Raw genomic sequence first — 17,337 nt, 5'->3', positions numbered from 1 at the left:
AGTCGCGTAGACTCACAGATAAATAAATTCTGGTGTCGGCCAGGAAATGGGGAATGAAGCGTGGCATTTGGAAAGCTGTTCACATTCCATCAGCGTGTTTGATTTTAAATGAACTTCATTTAAGACTCTGTGCTTCCTCACTTATGTATGGATGTAGAGCAGAGGGCCAACAGGAAATACAGCAGCAGTCACTCTATTACATCTGCATGTGCAAACAGCAAAGTTCACATTTCAGATATCCAATTCATCTTGTCTTTTCCTACTAAATGCATATTTACAGCCACCAGTCATGTTTTCCTTCACTTGTGAACACCAGTTTACTTTTTACTGTTTAATGCCAGTTTAAAAAATACTTTTGCAAGAGTTGAAGCCTTCATATCAATCAATCAATCAATCAATCAATCAATCAATCAATCAATCAATCAACATTTATTTATAAAGCGCTTTACAGCACTGACTGGTGTCCAAAGTGCTTAACATTAAAAACACAAATTTGCAAAAAATAAAACACATACAATTTTAAAACAACACATAAAAAAGAACATAAAAATAACAGAACATGTCACCTCCCCACTAAGTGTTAAAAGCCAGTTTAAATAAATAAGTCTTTAACTTAGATTTAAAAAGTGCTAGGTCAGGAATAGTATGTAACTCAAGAGGTAGCTCATTCCACAGTCTCGGGCCAGCTACTGTGAAAGCATGATCACCCCAGCGTTTATATCTTGACCTTGGAACATCTAAGTAAAGCTGGCCAGACGCCCTTAATGTCCTACTGTAGGTGCGCAAAGTTAAAATTTCAGACAAGTAGGGAGGTGCAAGGCCATAAATAGCTTTAAAAACAAACATTAAAATTTTAAAATCAATTCTAAAACGAACTGGAAGCCAGTGGAGTAAGTACAGGATGGGCGTAATATGCTCACGTCTAAAAGTGTTTGTCAAAAGACGAGCAGCAGCATTCTGCACCAACTGGAGACGTGCAAGTGATGACTGATTAATGCCCGAATAAAGTGCATTACAATAATCAAGTCTGGAGCTGATGAAAGCATGAATGGCTGTCTCAAGATCACGTCTACTGAGAAAGTGCTTTATTTTAGCCAAAAGGCGAAGTTGGAAAAAACTAGCTTTGACAACAGAATTTATCTGTTGATCGAACCTCAAACAGCTGTCAAATATCACTCCCAAATTCTTGACAGCTGGTTTTACGTAGTTAGCCAAAGCACCAAAATTTGGTGTTACCACATTTGGTATGCCAGTGCGCTCAAACACTGTGATCTCAGTTTTACCATCATTCAGGTAAAGGAAATTTTGGGACAGCCACTGCTTTACATCACGAATATAATTAAATAATGATGACAAAGCATCACTCCCATTAGTCCTCACAGGCAGATAGATTTGCAGATCATCTGCATAACAATGAAAGGACAGGTTGTGCTGGGTTATAATTGACCCCAATGGCAGAATGTACAAAGAAAATAGAATCAGCCCAAGGACAGATCCCTGCGGCACTCCACAGCACAGAGGAGCAGTTGATGAGGAAAGGTCCCCAATCATGACAGAAAAGCTCCTTTCAGCCAAATATGATCTAAACCACTTAAGTGCAGTACCATGAATGCCAATAAAATGTTCCAAACGGGAAACAAGTACTGTGTGATTCACAGTATCAAAGGCTGCTGTGAGGTCCAACAGAACCAGCACAGCAGGATTCCCTGCATCCACCAACAAAGTAATATCATTATGAACTTTTAAAAGTGCTGACTCAGTGCTGTGTCGCGATCTAAACCCAGATTGGAATTTTTCAAGGAGATTTTCTTCTAAAAATGATTGTAACTGTAAAAAGACAACCTTTTCTAAAACCTTAGATAGAAATGGCAGATGAGACACAGGTCTAAAATTGGATAAAACTGATGAGTCCAGGTGAGGTTTTTTAAGAAGAGGTCGAACCACAGCATGTTTAAAAGCAGCTGGAACAAACCCTGATCTAAGACAATCATTGATAAAAGTTAGGAGACCCACTCCAACAGTATTCAAAACCTCCTTCAGCACCTTAGCTGGAACAACATCAAAAGGACATTTCATCCAAGGTCTATAGAATTATTCCTTGGCTTTGGAAAAGCCTCATCATGTAATCTAAAAAAAAAAAAAAAAAAAAAATTCCCCAGTGTTCTTCTTATGTTCTTCTTATGTTTGCCTCTGTTACAGATACGTGCTGCCATTCCATCTTTGGATGCCACTTCTGGATTTGATCACGTGTTATGACAACTCTGGGCATTGACCTTCTGCTGAGCCCTTTGAGGGGCTGTTGCCTTTTAGACTGATTCAATTTAATTTAATTCAATTTATTTTATTTATATAGCGTCAAATTGCAACAATGCTACTTCAAGGCGCTTCACATGAGTAAGGTCTAACCTTACCAAAGCCCCTGAGCAAGCACACAGGTGATAACCCTCTGGTGATTTTGAGGAAGAAACCCCAAGTAGACTCAGAGGGATGTTACAAAAGTTACAAAAGTTTTTTACAAATTTTACAAGAATTTCTTCACAAACAGAAGAAATAGAAACAGAAAGAAAGCAGAAGAGCAACAAAACAAAATCATTAACTGAATTTAAAAAGCAGTCCTTCTTGGGTCTTTACTCTCTGTGTCTCCAGGTGGCTGAATAGGTAGGTCTTGAATAGTTAGGGCTTCCTGGGGTCAGTCTGACACCCTGGGGTGCAGGGTCAGCATCCATTAAAGGTCCTATCAGTGCCTCAGACAGAGAGAGAGAGAGAGAAAAAAAAGCACAATCAGTCAGGTGGAAAAAGCTGCATCGAAGGCATTTGTTACCAGCAGTAAATCAACAAAGAACCAGAGGGAATTACTAAGGTGGCCTGTCTCACTAACAGACCCAGAATTTAGATGTAGTGAGGCTGAGACCTGTTCCGCTGCTAATGATCAGTGATGCCGGGAATGCATTACTTAGTAACGCGTTCCTCAAATCTGACCACTTTTTTCAGTAACGAGTAATCTAACGTGTTAATCTTTCCAAATCAGTAATTAAAGTTACTTCTCTGAGTCGCTACTAGTTACTATTATTTTTGTATTGTGGTTCGATCGCAGCTTTCAAACAGGTGCCCCGAAGAGATGCAGGGGGAAGTCTGAACTGCCCACTTTCAGTGAGCTGCTGCACAGAGCCGCAGTTCAGCTTCAGCTCCGAGTTGAAAAAGAGCTGTCTCTCAAAGCGCGGTGACACTCAGAGTTATGGTTTTACCAAGACGTTTTTCCACTTTTTTTTCTTTAAACCTCTGTCGCTCTGTGCGTGTCCTCGTTAAAAACAGCTGATCCGTGACACACAAATATTAACCTTTTTTTTTCACCCAAATGCACCCAAGTCTCTTTCTGAGGATGATATGACGTAAAAAATGCTGATAAACTTTCTTACCTGTCAATCTGCTCATGATTTCTACATAAATAAACATTATCCAGTCTTTATGCTCAAACAGCAACCCAGGAGCGAATCCATGTGGGAAGGGGACATAGGCAGGGTGGACATGGCTCCCCACAATAGCCCTAGATTAAAGGTCCACTTTTGAAGACTTTTTCATACTATTACTACAACAAATACTACTTATAATAATAATAATAATAATAATAATAATAATAATAATAATAAGAAGAAGAAGAAGAAGAAGAAGAAGAAGAATTTCAATAAAATGTTTAGAAAGAATTTTAATGTTACAAAAATGTTAGAAAGAATTTAATAGTTACATTTATAAACAATGTAGGTTAGAAATTGTAAGTTTTACCATTACAGTGCTGTCAGTAGTTAAATATGTGGTCAAGAAATATGTCTTTATTTTATTTATTTATTATTTTAATAAAACAAGTATTTATGTTCATTGAAGTCGAGAAAGGGTGACTATAAAGTTAGTATTGGCAAAATCATTTTCATGCTGAGGTGGCAAGGGGTGGTGTCGGCAGCTGCTGATAGTAACTAATAAAGTAACTCCACAGTAAATTTTGCTGAGTAAAATATACTCAGCCGGGACGTTTAGTCCCAGTCTAAATAGAGTAAAATACACTATATTACAGAATGAAATCAGCTCTACCATCTTGTCAAATCAAGTGTTTCTACTCCAATAAGAGTTGATTTTACACTGTGATAGAGTTGATTTTGCACCGTGACAGAGCATATTTAACTCTATTTGGACTGGGACCAAATGTTATCCCGGCAGAGTATATTTTACTCAGCAAAATTTACTGTGTAGTAATCTAACTTAGTTACTTTTAAAATTGAGTAATCAGTAAAGTAACTAAGTTATTTTTTCAAGGAGTAATCAGTAACTGGATTACTTTTTCAAAGTAACTGTGGCAACACTGCTAATAACACAGGATGAATTAAAAGTGGAGGAAGCATAGTTCCATACTATCCATAAGACAGGCACATGATAAGAGAGGGCTCTGTGGTCTGTCAACTTTTTTTAACCTTCAGGACTCCTGCAGCCTGAGAATGCAGAGCATGGGCCAGTATGTAGGGTGCAATTAGTTCACCTAGGTAGGTTTCTAAATTAGTAACAGAACCTGAAAATCAGACCTCATAGAGAGAGGAAGCCAATGAAGGGCAACCAAAATCTTTGTAATGTGGTCAAACTTTCTGCTTCATTTCAAAATTCTGGAAGCAGCATTTTGAACCAGTTGGAGACCCCTAATGCCGGGCCGTGGTAAACCAGAGAATAGGACATTGCAATTATCCAGTGTAGAGGAGAATGGAATGGAACAGAATCTCTGCATCAGCCATAGACAGGATGGGATGAATCTTAGCTATGTGACAAAGGTGGAAGAAAACAGTTGTGGTGATTTCTCTGTGTAGGTCAAAGGACAATGTGGGATCAAAAATCACCCCAAGGTTCCTCACTTTGTTAGTATGACATATGATTCCAGAGTCTAGATTAGGGTTATCTGCTCAAACTGGTGTCTGTGTCTCATCATTTCAGTCTTTTCTGAATTTAAAAGTAAAAAATTGCTCAACATCCAGCTTTTCACTCAAGCAAGACAATCCTCTAAATTCTTGATGTGTATGAGATTACAAGCAGTTAATGGCACAAATGAGTATCATCAGCATAGCAGTGAGAAATAATACCACCGCAGTATGTGCCCAAGGGGTGCTATATAAAGGGAGAAAAGCAGGGGGCCTAAAACAGACCCCTGGTTGTGTTGCTGCGTGTTTGGCACCTACTCTATAGCGCCTCCTACTCTCCATGAGACTCCTTTTAAAATTTAACTGCAAAATGAAAAATACAAATCAATCAGTCCAGTGAGATCCGTAAGCGCTGTCTGAATATCACACTGTTGGATCTGCTCTCTCCACACAATATAATTCCTCTTTATGGATATTTTCCTGATCTATTTCCATCAGCCACAATATGTTCAGCTTTACACCATAACAATAAAAGTTCATATTAAAATAGAGATTGTGCTGGCAAAAAAGACAATAATCTATTAGTGCCTGAATATTAATAACAACAAATTTATTTTAACATTATTACCCAAGAGAGGACTCACTTAGGAATATTGTCTCAAGTTATGAACATAATTGGTCTTCTCCTATTTCATTTTGATGTTAACAAAATGACCAATTTTCCAGTCATTTTGCATTGATCACTGCAGAATTCTGCACTCGGAAACAGCTGGAAATTCTGAATGAAGAACTTTATGAATGTGTGAACCGTGTATTTCAGTGCATTTCAGCCACATCTGAAACATCCAACATGACGGGCACTGATACGACATGCTGCCAGAGGCAAAATCTCTCCACTTTAAATGGACGGAAGCCAAAACATGCACACATTTTGTATTTCACGGTGGATGCAACTTAAAGCACTTACATTATGCCTGCACAATTCATATTACATAGGGAACACTTGTCACATTCTGTTTGTAAAATGCAGCCGAGGACTTCACAGGGAAGAAAATGTTTTACTGCACTGTTTCCCAATCATAGTCCTTCGAACCCAAAGGACTGTGGATTTACCATTTGGTCTACTCACACCACATCAGTTTTGTCAGGTGTGTTCAACCAATCAGCAGCTGGCTGAAAACTGGAGCACGTCTGATTTGGCTCATCATGTGCTGTTATTTAACCTTTTTTTTTTTTAACCAGATTAGTCCCATTGAGATCAAGATCTCTTTTGCAAGGGAGACCTGGGATACTATAAAGTTTCCAATTCACCTACCCTGCATGTCTTTAAATGTGGGAGGAAACTGGAGCATCTGGAGGAAACCCACGCAAAAACGGATAGAACATGCAAACTCCACACAGAAAGACCAGAGGTGGGAATTGATCCCATGACCTTCTTGAACCACTAATCCACCATGATGGCAAAGTAACACTTGGAGAATGTAGGTATAACAGGGAGTTATAACAGGGAGAAATGCAATATACACCGTTCTTCGGGTCCAGAGGCCCAGGATTGGGAAACACTGGTTTACCGTAATGTTCTGCATATAAGCGCACTATTTTTTGCAGTTTCACATATCGACTCCAATTAATGATGCACAATTAATGCTGCTGGATGTAATCTGCAAATACCCAGGCTTCATCTGGTCCCTGGACAAACAGTTACAGACAGCATTTGGATGAACATTTTTGATCTACCAACTCTACTGCTTGATAGTTTAATATCTGTGTGCAGTTTGAAAATCAGACTAACCTGTTTTTTTCCTGCAAATTCCACACTGAATCCTCTTTAAAATGAATAATTTGCAGTCTACTAGCACATTTTTCCTTGGTGTAACTTCTCTTTAAATTAGTAAAGTCCATGTGAGCAGCCGACAGCACATTCATTTATGTGTAGCGCTGTGCAGCAGGAGTGTCAAGTCCAGTCCCAGTGAGGGCCGTGTAGATCTAAATTCAATTAAGGCCCAGTCATTTACTCATATATGTGTATTCTTATTCAGAATTTTAATCAACATAAGATTTTCATGCAAAATTATGTTACGATATTAAAACGGTCAGATTTTGAACATCTGATACAGCAATATTATGCAGAGAGTTTAATGTGCAGCAAATTTAAGATGACGACCCCTTTTCACAACCCTCCTCTGACCCGGCGTCAGGAATGCTTGCATTCTGTGATGACCTTTGGTTAAATGGGTTACACAGCCAGGGTTCGATCATGTCGGCTCAAACTAACTGTTCCACACGACAGCAGCCTGTTATCTGTCTCACGAATGTTTTGAAATTAGTCATTTCAGACTGAAGTTCTGAGAATTACTACAACTACATTCAGAGAAAACTGTGAGATGTTATGAATGTTTGATGTGATGCTCCACCCATATACAATGGTAAAAGGGAAACAGTTTGCACAATACGACATGGTGTAACGCAGGGGTGGCCAAGTTCGGTCCTCGAGAGCCACATTCCTGACACTCTTAGTTGTCTCCCTGCTCCAACACACCTGAATCCAATGAAAGACTCGTCAGCAGACTTTTAATGAGCCTTTCATTGGATTCAGGTGTGTTGGAGCAGGGAGACAACTAAGAGTGTCAGGAATGTGGCTCTCGAGGACCGAACTTGGCCACCCCTGGTGTAAAGTATCTCTCACACTGGTGTTGTGTGCTTGACATGTGTGTAGCATGTGTGTGGAGGCTACATCAAGATTGCAGTTGAGTGGTGAATGTTTTGGACATGATCAAAACACTCGCCACACCCTGGTGACTGCCGGCAACCATGTGGCATTGTGTGACATGTTTGTGGCCAGTAGGTAGGTACTAGCGAGTGCTACACAAACCTCTAAAGGCCATGAAGATGGCTTCTGTGTGAGAGGGGCTAAAGTCATGTTCACAATGTTTTATATCACTATTTCTCAGCATATAACTGTCGCACTTACAGGCACTAAGTAGCTGGACACAAATGCTGGACTCACGGACAAAAGTGTCGGAGTAAAAAAAAAGGCTTTCTCCAAAAATCAACAGACGGAGGCGAGGTCACATAAGCAAAGTTCAAAACAAAATAACAGCGTAACGGAGTACAGAAGTTGAGACAAAGGCATAGTCAGAAAACAAGGCAGGGTCAAACACAGGCAGGCAATAAGGCATAGACAAATCAAGGGTGGGACGAAGATAAGAAAGTACGATGAACTGGTGGAGAGGTGATGAACTCAAAGGGCTTAAATAGGATAGGTGGTGATTAGGAGAATGAGACACAGGTGTGGGAGAAAAATCAGAAATGGGGCATGGCAAACAGAAGGGACAAAATAGACCTATACCAAAACCTAAACACCATACAAGAGCATGCAGTAAGACAAAAATAAAGTGAACAGGATCCAACTAAAAGATTAACCTAAAGCCACAGTGATCTAAATAAAATACCAAAACCAAAGATGAACAAAACCCAAGGCTTAATAAATACAAAAAAAAAATAAATAAATAAATAAAGAAGACCCAACATGAAGGAACAAGGAATTAAACCAGGAAACAAATCTAAGAACTGAAAAGATGGTTGTCCTTCTGGAAACTTCTCTCCACAGAAGAATGCCGGAGCTCTGACAGAGCGACCCTCAGGTTCTTGGTCACCTGCCTAATTATGGCCCTTCTCCCCGATTGCTCAGTTTAGACAGGTGGCCAGCTCTATGAAGAGTCCTGGTGGATCTGAACTTCTTCCATTTACAGATGATGGAAGACACTGTGCTCATTGGGAGCTTCAAAGCAACAGAAATGTTTCTGTACCCTTCCACAGATTTGTGACTTGAGGCAATCCTGTTTCGGAGGTCTACAGACAATTCCTTTGACTTTTTGGCTTGGTTTGTACTCTGACATGCACTGTCAACTGTGGGACCTTATATGTAGACAGGTGTGTGTCTTTCCAAATCATGTCCAATCAACTGAATTTACCCCTGGTGGACTCCAATTAAGCTGTAGAAACATCTCAAGGATGATCAGTGGAAACAGGATGCACCTGAGCCCAAAGATAGATGGGTCAAGCTTACTGCATCATATTCAAGAAGTCTTGAAGCTGTGAAAGTGCATCAACAAAGTATTGAGAAAAGGGTGTGAATACCTATGTTCATGTGATTTCTTAGTTTCTTTTCATTTTAATAAATTTGCAAAATTAAAAAAAAAAAAAACATTTTTCATGTTGTCATTATAGGTTCTTTTGAGTAGAATTTTGAGGGGAAAAATAAATTTCATCCATTTTTGAATAAAGCTGTAACATAAAATATTGAAAAAAATGAAGCACTGTGAATACTTTCCAGGTGCACTGTAAAGTTTTACGTTTTACACTGATGCTCTTCAGTTGGTCACTTTCAGATGGAATATGAAAATATTACAGTAAACACACTGAATTCACTTGCTTTCTAAAGTCTTTATTGAAATCAAGGAGCAATAAGCAGATATTCGTCTTCATTTTCAGATCGTCCGTTGATAAAGGTCATTTTCATATGAAGCTGTGTGAAGGTTAATTAAAGCAACTATTTACACGTGGAGCAAAATTATTTTCTCTGTTCGTTATAGAGCGCCTTTGGCCCATCTCATGCTGCTAAATCCATGAGCCCATAAATCCTGCCACGGTATATCATGGCATTAAGAAATACCCAGAGCACACTAAAGATTAGGCAGGATAAATAGTGATTGGGAAGCCAGAGGTTTCTCGTGATTTCACACTTGTTTTAGCATGTGAATTCTCCCCTGTGGCTCTTCTGCTGCCTTAAATCTGGGCGTGATCTGACATTCCTGCATATGTGTTTAGTCCCTAATCTAAATGGAGGTGAATCCATAGTTTTAATGACATGACGCTCTGAGTCTCTGTGGACTTTGTGTCTATATCCATGTGTTTATTACCGCGCTGAGCTTTGGCATCGCTGCAGTTTGTCCTTAAGCAATCCAGGAGGCGCGGTGACAGCAGTCCCCAAAGTTTAACTCGAAGATTTCGAAGCCTAATGACTTGCACAACCAACACTGGTATATTGATTAGCACGGGTAGAATTCTAAACATGTATAACCCTGTTGTTTTTGGAACTACTGTGTGGGCTTGCATTGCACACTTTAACTTCTTGTTCAGCATGGTGAATTATGAGACAGAATGCTTGTAATCAGATCAATGAGTTTGAATTATTGCACTGTACCAATGCTATTATGCTGTATTAGCTGGCCAAACTTGAGCCAGTTGAATTGCCCGAGTAGCTTAGCAGTGACAGTGTTGGGAAGGTGTCGTAGCACGGACCCACAACAGGGGGCGCAAATGAACGGACAATGAGTAAGCCAAAAGGTAACAATTTAATGTTGTGATAATACACAACGAAATGTGTCGTAAGTTTCACAGTCAATAAACACCAGGTGACGTGTGGGCAGGCTCGAAGATAGAAGACGCCCGACGAGAGAGAAGCCGCGTCCCACACGGCTTCCACCACCAACGGTCTGAAGAACACCGGAGCCGCCAAGTCCCGAGTCCCCAGGTGGCCTCTGTCTTCGGCTGTCGACCCTGGTACTGCTGGCAGAAAGCAGAAATATGATGTGTGAGTGTGAGTCCGCACACTCAGTAATTCACAGTCCAGACACCGTTAGGAGGGAGCACCTCCACCTCCAAATCACACACACTCGTGCAGCTCCTGGTCAACCACTTATCTGGGATGGGGTGTGAGGTGAAGCCGTCACTGTCACACCAAACGCCAATCCTCCAGACAAGGCAACACTTCAGGAAAACGGCTGCAACAGAAGTTCAGATTGTTACACAATGTGTCAGTCAGCAGAGAAATTACCTTGGTACTGGTAGTCGATTTCTCGGCGGGGAGGTGGAGTTGCAGTCCGGCTTATATAGTGGTGTAGATGAGTGACAGCTGGAGTGATGAGTGACAGCTGTCACTTCCTCTGGGTCTGGCGCCCTCTCGTGCTTGGAGCCCGCACTCCAAGCAGGGCGCCCTCTGGTGGTAGTGGGCCAGCAGTACCTCCTCTTCAGCGGCCCACACAACAGACAGCGTGATTTATGTAGTTTTCAGGCGTTTGGGTTTGCAGTGTAATGCTAATGAATGTGGTGGAGCAGAGGTTCTCCCCTGTGGGTCATGGCTGGATACGCAAACCAAGAGCCTATCCAAACACTAAGTGCTCTATACTGGGTTGTGTCACCACACTTGTCACCTCACGTGTCAATTCTGACAGCATGGAGACTTAGTGGTTAGCACTGTTGCCTCTTATCAAGATGGTCATGGGTTCGATTCCTACCGGTGGCCTTTCTATGTGGAGTTTGCATGTTCTCCCCGTGGTTGCATGGGTTTCCTCCAGGTGCTCCGGTTTCCTCTCACATTTAAAGACATGCACGTTAAGTGATTTGGAAACTTTATAATTGTCTAGGTCTCCCTTGCAAAAGAGATCTCGATCTCAATGGGACTAACCTGGTTAAATTAAAATTAAATTACGAAGAGCACTTATTGGCGGGGTCCAAAATGGCTGTCTTATGGTGTTAACCCCTTTTCAATTTAACCTTTTTTAAAATAACAGTGGAGGGTTTATCTTTTCTGAAGCAAAATGAGCACAAACACGACCATGGTCCCAAGTACAATCCATTGAAAGCACAAGATAGTTTCCAGGCAAAAAGCGTAGCTTCCTCTTGTCCTGGTGACATCATGTTTGGGAGGGTTTTAAATTTTAAAATTCTTCTGTAGCTCAAGAGTAGCAGAGGCTTTCATTGACAGGTATTGATCTTATCATCTCTGTGTAGCCACGGCAACAGGTGCTGTTCCAAGTGTGTAAAATATTCATCAGATGCAATGGATTCCATGGTGCAACACAAACATATACACAACACAAACAAGGAGGAGCTGATGACATGGGTTCTTCTTCACCAACACAGTGTGTAGAAAACACATTTTTTACTTTTTGTTTTTTATGCAAAACAAAAATCTTCTTGGCCATGTAGTTGTTACTGCAGTTTGTAGCAAAAATGGGGACAACAATAGTGTCAAATGCAACAATGTATTTATTTATTTATTTTTATGAATAACTCAACATTTTTCTGCAGTTTGAGTTTACATTGATTATTAAGAAATACAGAAAAATAGGGTAGGACCGTATGGGCAATCTGTCTGTAGCAGGCAGTTCTCAAAAACTGGACAGCATTAGTTAATGCAGTAATAAGACTATACTAGCATCTTGCCTTGGGGATTGATGGGCTCTAGATTGGGTAGTGTGTATATAATAGGTAGCTGACATTTTTGAATGGTGGTAATAAATTAAGCACAGCTTGTATAATGAGTTGTAATGGCACGTGAGTCCAGAATGTTTTTAGAACCCTAGACCTCAACAATTTTTAGAAGAGGAACTGACCCTTTTATTTCCTGTTAATTATTATTATTATTATTATTATTATTATTATTATTATTATTATTATTATTATTATTATTATGTATTTTTTATGTTAATTTATTGTCTTAATGTATTTATAAATTGTTTAGCTTGTTATCAAATACACAGTATTATTATTGTTATTATTATTAATAATAATAATTCTATTTTGTCATTTGGTTTTTAAATGGACCACAATGACATTAAGTGTTTTTACTTTCTTGTGTCATCCATGCATTTTTAACGTGTTTACTTATTGTGTCTTTACATTGAACTAAATAAAATCATGCAAGCACACACTCATGCTTTTAATATAAAGATGGTTTACCTCCCCCTGGTGGAAAGGCGTGTTAGTCCAGAATGCAATGAGCAACGTTAGCTAATATTCGTAGTTTTTCCAAAAATATTAGTCCTATCAATGTTCCGTTTTGGAGTGGTTCATACTTGACCCAAAATACATAAGCATACCAAACAGCAAATGTCAGCTGTCCCCAGTTGCATGCAAGCAGACCTTTCTGTTTTTTCTGCATTCTGCTGCAAACAGGTGCTTTTAATTTTTACACACACACAGCTAGAGATGGTGGTGAAAGACATCAAAAGCAATACTGATTTCAATCATGGTGCACATGACACTTAAATCACTCATGGTAACAGCAACATAACACTTAACTAAACTGAATAAACCAATTGAACTACAAAAACACAATAAATCAATAACACTAACAACACTGTTAAACTAACAAGAACCACAATAACAACATTTAAACCCCCAGACTCCCATGGTGCATTGCAGCACAATGTCCATTGTTTACTGGTTAGTTAAAATTCCTAATTTCTCCAAATATATTAGTCCCACCAACTTTCACAGCATTCATCTTTGACCCAAAATACATAAACATACCAAACGGCAAATGTCAGCTGTCCCCAGTCACATACACGCAGAGCTTATTTATTCTGCATTCTGCTACAAGCAGGCACTTTTAATTTTTACACATGCACAAACAGGGACAGTGGCTGCTGCAAGCACGTGCTTTTAATTTTTACACATGCACAAGCAGAGGTGGCAGAAGACATCAAAATCAATATTCTTTTTCACTCATGGTAATGACAACATGACACTAAACTGACTAAACTGATTGAACTACAAGAACAAAATAAATAAAAACACTAACAACACTGTTAAACAAACACAATAAATCAGTGATGCTAACAACAATGTTAAACTAGCAAGAACCATAATAACAACATTTAAAACCCCAAACTCCCATGGTGTATTGTAGCACAATGTCCATTGTTTACTGGTTACCTAAAATTGATAATTTATCCAAAACTATTACTCCTATCAACTTTCTGATTTTTGCAGTGTTCATCCTTGAAACAAAATATATAAGCATACCAAATGACAAATGGCAGCTCTCCCCAGTTTTTGCGTGATACACACGCAAACACATATGCACACATGCACACAGAGGCTACTTGGCTATTATAATATAGATGTTTAGAAATGATTTATTAACGTAATCATTAGTTGATGTTTATAACTACATTAACTAATTGTTGTGAAAGTGTGGTGACACGGACCCACAACAGGGGGCGCAAATGAACGGCCAATAGATGAGCCAAAAGGTAACAATTTAATGTTGTGAAATGTGCACAACGAACATACAGACAATCTCAGAATATAATTACAGTCAATCCACAAAGGTGTCGTGTGGGCAGGCTCGAGGATAGAAGACGTCTGTCCTGAGAAGAGCCGGAACCACACGATTTCCGCCGCCACAGAACCTGGTGAATACTGGAGCCACCAAGTCCCGAATTCCCAGGTGATCACCGTCCCCGACTGTCGGATCTGGTACTGCTGGCGAGAACAAAGACAGTCAAGTGTGGGTGTGTGTACACCCAGTAACAATAACGGTGGGAATGCCACCTCCACCTCTCACTCAATAACTGCAGAGTACTGTAGATTCCTCAGGGGAAAAGAGTGCCTTCAACGCTCTCTCAGCTTTCGCCGACGGAGGTACCAGTACTCCTGCAAACACTCACAATATACAAATATTGCAATCACAAATGGCTGAGGATATTACCTCCAATGAAGTATGATATCTCGGCAACGAGGTGGAGATGACGTCTGGTCTTTATGGAGTGAGAGGACGTTGAGTAGATGGGTGACAGCTGTCAAGAGGTAATGAGTGACAGCTGTCACCCCCAGCTGTGTCCATGGCGGCAGCGCCCTCTCGTGCCTGAAGCCCGCACTTCAGGCAGGGCGCCCTCTGGTGGTGGGCCAGCAGTACCTCCTCTTCTGGCGGCCCACACACAACACTAATAGTGTGTTGGCAGTTAAATTTGTTTTGTAATCATTTAGAAATGGTGTTCTCTATCTTCATAAATTACTAAACCATTTTTAAACTAGAAGCACTCAGAGAGTGCAAACCTCCGCCAAGGCCATGGGGTCACTGATGCCATAACTGTTGTGTGGGCCGCTGAAGAGGAGGTACTGTTGGCCCACCACCACAAGATGGCGCCCTGCTTGAAGTGCGGGCTTCAAGCACGAGAGGGCGTCGGAGCAACCAGGAGTGACAGCTGTGACTCATCATCCGTACCAGCTGTCACTCATCCACTACTCATCACCACCACCATAAAGGCCGGACTGCAACTCCACCTCCCCGCCGAGAAATCAGCTACCATTCAGGTAACTTTCTCTGCTGACTCAAATCATTGAGTGATAACCTGAACTTCTTTTGCAGCCGTTATCCTGTGGTGTTCTGCCTTATCTGTGGGATTGGCGTATGGTGTGATCAGCGACGGCTTCGCCTCACACCCCAAACCAAGATAAGTGGTTAAACAGGAGCTGCACGAGTGTGTGATTGGAGGTGGAGGTTCTCCCTCCTTTACTGAACACTGACTGTGGGAGTACTGAGTGTGCGAACTCACACTCATCTGGACTGTCTCTGTTTTCTGCCAGCAGTACCGGGTCTGACTGCTGAAGACAGCGGCCACCTGGGGCGCAGGGCTTGGCGGCTCCGGTGTTCTTCAGCTCCGTTGGTGGTGGAAGCTGTGTGGGGATCCAGCTCTTCTCTCGCCAGGCGTCTTCTATCGTCGAGCCTGCCCACACGTCACCTGGTGTATGATTGACAGTCCACCATATTGTTATTGTCTGTACGTCGTTGTGCGATTCACAACATTAAATTGTTACTTTTGGCTTATCCATTGTCCGTTCATTACCGCCCCCTGTTGTGGGTCCGTGTCACGTCACTTTCACAACAATAACATTTACACACTGTGGAATCATTGAACCTAAAAAAGTCTAACAATGATGTTTGCTCAGTAGTAAAAAAAAAAAGTTTCATCTGCTGTGACTGGATAGCATGTATCCTTAGCGCTTGGCATCACAGTTTATTGCAACTTGCACCTTTCCCAGAAGCTACTGTCATCTGAGCACTGATAATGATATTGCATGTGCTTATAGACAAAAACAAATAAGAGACAAAATTCAATTTATTATTCAGCTAAACTGCAAATATATGAATTTTTTTAAATTTTATGAAACACTTCTCTAAATAAATAACAGTAAATTCTGAAATAGAACTATTTTTTTTAAGTGTTGCATGTGTTACATAATGAAGTGCACCTTCTATGTATTCAGTGAAGTGCACCGAAGCAGAATATATGCAACAGTAAGGTGCTGATGTCAGCCTCTGGGTTTTCTGGATCCTAGGTGTGAGTCATCAACACCTGGGAGTGGGTTTTGCACCTTGTGTACTTTGTTCAGTGATGTGCACTGAACCAGAACTTAACCACTGCTGAGTACACTGCTGACTCATCACTTTGCTTTTGCTAAGTGAAGTAATCTGGATAGTGATATTCATTGCCACTAAAATATAATAATGCCAAATGATAGTCCATCATCCAATAAATTCATTGTGCTCCCCAGCTCTGTATAGTTTGTCATGAGGGATTTCCTCTTTGCAGTGTGTTGTATTTGACATCGTTTACTAACGAGGCCACAGGGTCACTGACCCTAAAGAGATTCCCTCCTTGGCACAGTGATCTATTCAACAATTCACTGTTACAACCAAAACTATGATACCTACACTTTTCTTTCCTTTATATTTGACATCCTTGACCATGAAAATACCACTAGAACTTGGAATCACTTTTATGTCTTTATTAGTTCAAAAGTTATTGTATAAAACAATTTTTCGGTAATGGCGGTTTTCTTCTGGATCTAGCTCTATAACATTTGAGGGTGAGTCTTTAACTACGGGCACTATTGGCCTTGTAAATGTAATTTCCACCACACCATTGACCGTTGGTCGTTTTGACCATTGGGGTTTTACATAATTATTGTATGGCCTTGCCTTACAATATAAAGTGCCTTGGGGCAACTGTTTGTTGTGATTTGTCGCTATATAAAAAAAATTGATTGATTGATTGACCATTGCCCTACAATATAAAGCGCCTTGGGGCAACTGTTTGTTGTGATTTGGCGCTATATACATGTGCTCTGATGTCACTGTTTATCTCCATAGAAACTACCCAAACAATCTTTCATACAAACTGTTTAAAGGGACATTACAGTGTTGTGGTGGAAATTACGGCAATAGTGTGGGACAACTACATTTTGTTTAAAAAAATCACAACAGTTGTATGAAATTGAATACCCCAATTATGTTTTGATTATTTTACTGATATTTTATTCAGAGATATTTTAAAACATTAGAATAAACATGTTATGTGCAGACGCGAGTTGAGGAGCGGACCAGCGTCTGACTGAACCCAGCGCTAAAATAACCAGAAAGCGGTTCCAAAAACAAAACAAATTTATTTCCCTTGTGTGCAATAATTTGTGTACAACATAAATGTGCGGTTGTCTGGCGAGGTGAAGGACGGCGGGCTCTCCAGCGCCCAAATGGATCGAAGCCCGACGCTTCTGGACCCAGACTCACTGCCGAACACCCCCCAGGTGGATATGACAAACTGACTCTGTGAAGGATGGAAAAGGTGAGGTAAGTCAACAGCTACAACAA

Source organism: Thalassophryne amazonica, chromosome 16, assembly GCF_902500255.1.
Source record: "Thalassophryne amazonica chromosome 16, fThaAma1.1, whole genome shotgun sequence".
NCBI classification, from domain to species: Eukaryota; Metazoa; Chordata; class Actinopteri; order Batrachoidiformes; family Batrachoididae; genus Thalassophryne; species Thalassophryne amazonica.
This window is presented reverse-complemented; position numbering follows the sequence as displayed.